Below are 7,735 nucleotides of genomic sequence, written 5' to 3' on the forward strand. Positions count from 1 at the left end.
TCTTAAGCTTGCTAAACTGCCGGTGCCAGAGGTCACGACGGTCACCTTCGGCCATTTCAGGTTTTTATGCACTCGCACTAAATATTAGTGCAGCAGGTGCAGTGGCACCTGGGCCCACGTGTGTGAGGGGGTACTTCCCTTTAATTGCGAATGCCTTTGCAACTGAACCTTGCGTACATTATGGCTAACTGCATCATTGCTACGAGGGCAGCCGGTCACTGCGAAAACCAGTGCAATGCAAATATTAGAATACACAGCGCAGCGAGGCGAGCTAAGAAGCTACGGCACAACATCTCGCGATAGTCTTGGAAAAGGGAAGGGGGGCTTGAGTAATGGGTCACGTCAGCGACCCAATTCGGTGGAGAGGGAGCACGAGTTGAAGCTGTGGAACAGTTTACGTGAATTCAGAAACACTGCCCCAGGAGAGCGACAGAGGCAAAACGAATACATTCAGGACGTTTCTTTTATAACACTGGAGCAATAGCGCCCAGCAAGCAGGGTAAAGCCAGAGACTGTGTACAGCATTCTCACAGTGACTAAAGTCTTCTTCGACATCTGTCCCAGCACCTAGAAAGCGGTTGGTGATTGGGAAAGATTCATTCAACCTTTCTTTCCAGGAGTAAATAGGACTCCTGTAAATTCAGGAGCAAGTCACCCTATGTTGGAAATAATGCATATTGTAATCGCATAGCGCTTGCTGCCCCTGACGAGGCCTCGAAGCGCCATTTTTCGGCGAGTAGCACACTACTCCGGAACCCAGATCTGTTAATAGCAGTAGTTTTGTAACCCGGGCCCATGCCGAGGAAGGCATGGCAAAAGCGCCTCGGGGCAGGGGGTCACGGAGGGCCGGCAGAATGCCCAGGAGAGACTGCCCTGGGGATATTTTTATGTCAGACTGCAAATGGGTCGGGCACAAGTCTGGCAGTAGGGCATATTTGGTCACATTTTATTTATTTTTGATTAGTGCATTTTTATAAAGCGCGGACATTACCCAAAGGTGTCAGAGCGCTGTACAATAGAGCTAGTTACGTTACAAGAGAAATGGTGGTACAGAATATAACATTACACAGACTAAAAAAGAAGGGTACACAAAGTCCAACACAGCACACAGGGGTGAGGAATGTGCAGGAAAAAATACAAATTTACAACGAAGAGCGAACTTCCAAGAGGGGCCTGAGAATAAAGGGTGCACAAAATCCAACACAGCACGCAGGAGTGAGGGATGTACAGGAAAAAATACAAATTTACAATGAAGAGCGAACTTCCAAGAGGGGCCGGAGTATGGAAGTATTAGTTCTGAAAGTGTCTTTGGAAGAGAAGAGTTTTGAGTTCAGCTTTGAAGATCCGGGTAGAGGAAGTGGCACGGAGCAATGGGGGAAGTGAGTTCCATATCCTCACGGCAGTCCCTGAGAAGGATTGCACCATCGATCTTTCCCTTTTGAAGACGGGGGGCTCAAGCAGAAGCTTTTCTGCATTACGAGAGGGTCGAGAGCCTCCGGACAGTTTCAATTTATTTGCCAGGTAACGAGGGGAGGACGTGTGCAAGGCTTTGTGTGTGAGTCAGGCAGTTTTGTAAATAGATCTTGCCTCAATCGGAAGCCATCGAAGAGAGGACAGGATAGGAGTGATTTGGTCGCTTCGCTTAGACCCTGAAATGAAGCGAGCTGCTGAATGGAGGATGGATTTGAGAGGGGAGAGGTGGGATTTGGGTAGGCCAGTCAGAAGAGAATTGCAATAATCCAGTCTTGAGAGAACCAGCGATTGTACCAAGGTTTTTAAGTCATTCTCCGGGAAGAACCGACGGATCCCCCAGAGAAGGCGCAACTGGTACCGTGCGTTCTTGGCAATAGAGCTGATGTGGGAGATTAAGTTGAGTCTTTTGTCAAGAATGACACCTAGAGATTTAGCGCTGTCGACAATGATGGGTTTGTTGTTGAGCAGGTTCAGCTGATCCATCCACGATTGAACAGGAGGAGGTGAGAGAGAGGTCGAAAGGAGGAGGAATTCAGTTTTGGTGGGATTTAGAATGAGTTGGTGAGCTAACATCCAGTTGTGGATGGAGTTGAGAGTACAGTCGAGTAAAGAGAGATCATGTGCGGAAGACACCTTGCATGTCTGGCGCGCTCGCCAGGATGGTGCCTCTGACAGATGATTCTCTGTGGATTATTGTAAAGGATTAGATTATCTATAAAAATGACTATTCATCAAACTGCCAGGGGTAGCACGGCATCACACAGCCTTTCACCCACGAAGACATCATAACATTGACCCTGTCGACCTTAATTTGTAAATAAATAAGTGCCAGGGCCCCGACCAGGATGCCACTGCAGCATACACCACCCACTGCCCCCTCATCGCTGCCAATGACGGCACCAAAACAACTATTTACCATCTGTCTCGTCTGCAAGTGCGACAGTTCAGATTATCCAGGTCACCAAATGTAAAGAAATGACTGGGGAGGCAGGTATTAGTCATTTTTAATGTGTATTGCATTCATAAACAGCCGTTGTTCTGCTCATCTCTGAATTAGATGAGCAGCGCCACCATGTGGTAGACTGTCATAAGTGTGGTGTTGACAATTGTGTGGGTGCAGAACACCAGAAACCACCAGCTCAAATTAGGCACTACGGTCGAAGAAAAATATATGGCGTCACGCCCATTTGAAGCCTGAACAAGTTTGTGAGTCACCGAATGGGGTGAGGGAGGCTCTAGATGAGCATAAATCTTCAAGTATACACGAACATAGAGCAAATGTAAAGTTTTTTTTTCGTACACTGGCACCAACAGAGATCATGTGGCTGAAAACGTTGCAAGTGCAGGCAAGACCTGAGACACATAGCACGTTCGACCTTCAAAATGATACAAAATATAAATTTTGCAGCACTGAGGAGACTGCTTGGGAATTCGAGTTTTGCCTTGCTAAGCACGAGGAGCACAGATGGGTCTGCGGCTAGTATCGGCACGTAAAATGGCGTCGGTGATCACAGTAGTGCTAAGACAAATCAGTAAACATTCACAACCCCTCGACACACCTCGGCTCCTCCTCGCTTCTCACGGATCAGGAAATGGCTCGAAGTTAAACTATTGAAAATAAACCTGGCTCTTAGAGGCTTTCTGCGCCAGTCTGTGCCTCATGACCACTGAGACCAGGGGCAGGAGGGAGGATAACAAAGAGCAAGGCAGGTGTGAATCAGCTGCTGCTCCTGGTAAACCCGAATTGATGCCCCTGTACTCGGCATTGGATTTCATCCACCCTCCCCGATGGACATGGGCAAGCGAGAAGTGACCGAAATGGAGACAGCCCCTTGGTATGTTCCCCAAGACGGTGGTATTAGTGTATACCATCTGCCATAGTGCTCCCTTAATGCCCCCCCCCCCCCCTTTAATATTGTGCTGCATTGATAGTTTGTTTCCTGAGGCGATGCCACACTGGTTGGACTATTACTCCATTTTGTACCACATCGGTTGTTGTAGTCGCCCTTCACTTATGCTGCTTTTATGTGCCCATCTATCCTCTTGGAATGGTATTTTCCCATCCGCTGCTCTATATGCTTCACGTTTCAGTGCACAATAGTTCTGTCAAGAAATCTGTTTAAAAAAAAGAAACAAAAAAACGTAAAACTGCCAGAAGTGTGTCAGACGCAAAATTGCATCTCTCCATCTTCACAAAAGGTCAGAGTCAACAACTGTTGTAGCAGACTGCAGTAGTAGCGTAGATCCTGGGCCCTGCTCTGGACCCCGAGTCTTCCTGTATTGCCTCTTGTTGCACAATGCCTAAACAATGATGTGCGCCCTACTTGCTGCTGATCCTGTGCATGTGCTGTAGCATGGAGACGCAGCAGAGCGGATACCACCAAAGAGTGGGGACAAACTGGAATGGCATGGCATGGCGTGCAAAAAACTGATGGATTTAACCCAGATCTGTGACTGGGGGTGAATGTTTGATTGATTCAGCATTCCGTCCATCATCTGTTCTCTATTGCATGAAGACGCGGCAGAGCAGATACAGCCAAAGAGTGGGGACAAACTGTAATGGCATGGCTGGGGACAAGGGATACTCATTGATGGGCATCTGCGCACCTGCGTGGGTGTGTGCTACTGTGTGCTTAACATATGCCTGTCTGATATCCTGCATTAAGTATGTGCCTTTGTGTGTTGATGTAACTGTGTGTGTGTGTATATGACCCTGGATTTGTATGCCATTATTGGTTATAATGCCTGGACTCAATATTGTTGGTACAGTTGGGGTAGGGGGGCAGTTGGTAATTCTACTTGGTAGGTATATTATTGCTTACTGGTGCAGTATGGAATCAGTCGCATTAGTTTGTGTTAAATTAGAGGCATGGGGAAAATGAGGAAACTAGGGCAGTAATATGTGTTTTAGTGAGGCAATGCGAAGATTGGAATGGATATTTTTGCTTTATGGCAAATGTGTAGTTTACCACAGTAATTTGTCAATATTTAATGTGCTTTTGGCAATGTGAAAACTGGCATTGTGATTTACTGCTCTAATGGGGGATGGGAAAATGTGGTATCTAGCATGATCATTTCTATTTTACAAGGGTAATGTAGACAGTGCAATCTGCTTTATTGTGCGAGGTGTATTCTTTCAGAATGGTACTATGTAATTTAATGGAGCAATGTGAACACTCTTAATTGTGAGAGGTGCTCTGTTAGGACAATTACCATTTTTTTTTCTTACAGCATTGTGAAAATTGTCACGGTAGTATGCACTTTACTGGGGCAAGGTATAAACTTCAATGCAATGTGCTTTTTACCTGGGCAATTTGGGAATGGGATTTCCTAGAAACACTTGCTCTACTAAGGCAATGTGGAATATTTCATTGTGGCAGTATGTGTTTCATGTATGCACTGTAAAACCTGTATGATGGCAATATGTTGTTTTCTGAGACAATATGAAAAACGTAATTTGTGTGGTATTTCAATTGCAAGAACCTGGCCAAAAGACAGCATAGCAATGTACATTGTCAAAGGCAAGCATAAGTCAACGAGTAATAGGAGAGGTAGCTTGGTTGTGTACAGTTACTGCATTGTGTTGTAGTGTTATTTAAAAAAGGTGTCTCTTCATCTTTTTTCTAAAGCAGCGTTGGGGTCGTCCTGATTGGTACAGGGGTGTTGTTGCATATCCTAGGAACATAGATGGAAAAGGTCTGCTGCTTTAATTTTTTCTTTTTTAGGTCTCGCTGAGCCAGCGCATGCGCTGCTCGGAGAGCCATTTTGCAGGTGCGTTTTGAAAGTGCTACTGGCTGGCCTAACGCTTGCGTTCACACGAGCGTGCCCGCGCGCAGCCGCCATCTGTCTACTCCGTCACAGACTTTCACTTTTGGCGCTGCTGCGCGCGCACCACTCGCGCGCGCAGCCAGCCGCTCCGAGTCACTGCTGTCTGAGCAAGTGATCCCGGCCATGCTCAATACCATGCAAATCACCTATAGTCTGATACAACGTAAGCGCCCGTGCGTGGCTTCACAGCGGCGTGCTGCACTCAGTAAAAGCCAACGATGAACAACGCCAGTAAGCAAATCGATGCCTCTCGGCAGCTTCCCCTAAGAACGACTTTTTAAAACAGTTTCCACTAGGCGGCGCTAGGTTTCCCATATGTTATGAACAGGAAACAGCTGAACACAGAGGTGCAGTAATAAGCCCTGCGTCAATGGCTCTCTCGGGATGGCGTTTGTTACAATAAACACAGGAACAGGTTAGTGCCCGGTTATTCAGTTCCACTCCTTCTTTAACATTGTTTTCTATTTGCCCTTTAGTCTCCGTGTCTTGGGCGAAGACTATAGCGGTGTGTCAAGTCTCTAGTCTTCATGTAAAAGGGTGATTTTATGAGCATGCGTGTGTGGTGATTTTATGAGCATGCGTGTAACTACTTTCTAATTTTAACTGACAGTTTGACCTACAACTGGAGAAACTCTATTTTTTAACTATTTCACAAGCCGTACAGAGACAGCGAACAAAGAACCTCTCCGATTTTCAAGCTCGGGCAGAAAATGTCATACTATTGCGCAGCAGCCATCTGTCTCCTCCGTCACAGACTTTCACTTTTGGTACTGCTGTGAAAACTGTGAAAAGAGACTCGCATTTCCACTCTAAGCAGTTTTCAGTTTTTTATTGCAAGCACTAAAAGGGCTAAAAAAAGCTCGTTCTTCTAAAGAGTTGGACATTTCTAGGTGAAGGCTATTTTAAACAAAACACTATTCTGAGAGTTTGGTAACATAGGAAAATGGATTGAAATATTGTTCTGCCGTGTACTTGTCAACGTGTAAAAGCTTTTCTTGTCGAATTCAGTGGTAACCTTGTAAAAAGACGTATGCTCCTTTTATTTATATGCCCTTTAGTTACTTTGCTTGTTTAATTTCTCACACTCTGGGTTACTTACACTCCCTCACCACCTTTTGCCTTCCTGCTTCCAGAATGTTCCTTTGCACTGGTTGCCAGTTCACTGGTAGCTGCATCTGCAGATGGTTTCCCTCTGTTGCCAACCCTCTTCCTGGTATAGCTGCTAGGATTACGTATATATTGAAATATTTTCTTTTTTTATTAAATGCATTTTTATGCTTCCTTTATTAATTTTTTCCCCATAAGGAAAGATACAAGAATATGTATCTGGCCTTTTGCTAGTTGCATTATTTTCCTAGTCATGCCTGATTTGTCCAATCCATGTTGTAATTTTCAATGCATCTCCCTCCGCAGATTCTCTGATAAACGTCGCAAAACATCTCGCCCTCGTCGGGTATATGACCAGATATCAGATGAGGGCGACAATATTAAAGCCAAACCTGTCTTATTTACACTTACATTTTCTTCCCACCTAGTTTGTGGCTTTCGGGCTATCTGGGCCTGTCTGCCACTTAAAGGTAGATGCTCTAGCTGCCCCAAACTGTGTGATAAGTCTTTAATTTATGCCCTGTTTATGTGCTTTCCACATAATGGTTATTCCTGGAACTCCTGGTATAGGTCTTAAATGTGATCTTAATTCATGCTGAAGCCTTGAATAGCGCAATATATACTGAACTGTGTGGTGACTCGATTTACAGTACCACCACCTGCTGGCTTGCATGTTATGTTGCAAGGGAAGTCAGTCACTGCACTCCATGTACTACCTCACCCTCTCTCTCTCCCCCTCCCCCCCCACTCCCCCCCCCCACTCCCCCTCCCATCTGCCCCTCTCTCTCCTCTCTCTCCTCTCCTCTCTCTCTCTCTCCCTCTCTCCCTCTCTCCCTCTCTCCCTCTCTCCCTCTCTCCCTCTCTACCTCTCTACCTCTCTACCTCGCTACCTCTCTACCTCTCTCTCTCGCTACCTCTCTACCTCTCTTTCTCTCTACCTCTTTCTCTCTCTCTACCTCTCTCTCTAACTCTCTACCACCTTTGGGTTCTTATAAGTGTTTAGCTGTGCAACAGTTGATGTTGTTGCACCAAGGATATTGTGCTGCATAACTAAATACTTATAAGGTCCCAAAGGCGAGACCTATTGGCTATGCCAATTTTTGTTTATACTTAGTCTGCAATCTGATGGTATCCTAGCTGTGGGTGTGCAGAGAACCACCAGAGAGGCTGAGCTTGTCTGAAAGATAAGCAGGTGTGCTGGTCTTGATGGCTTTGTAAATTATGCCAATGGTTCAGAAGATTGAGTGGGTTGGCAAGGGGTGTCACTGAAGTTGCACCAGGATGGGAGTGATTTAATCACATTTCTTCAGGCCCCAGACGAGAAGTG

Source organism: Triturus cristatus, chromosome 3_2 (assembly GCF_964204655.1).
Source record: "Triturus cristatus chromosome 3_2, aTriCri1.1, whole genome shotgun sequence".
NCBI lineage: Eukaryota > Metazoa > Chordata > Amphibia > Caudata > Salamandridae > Triturus > Triturus cristatus.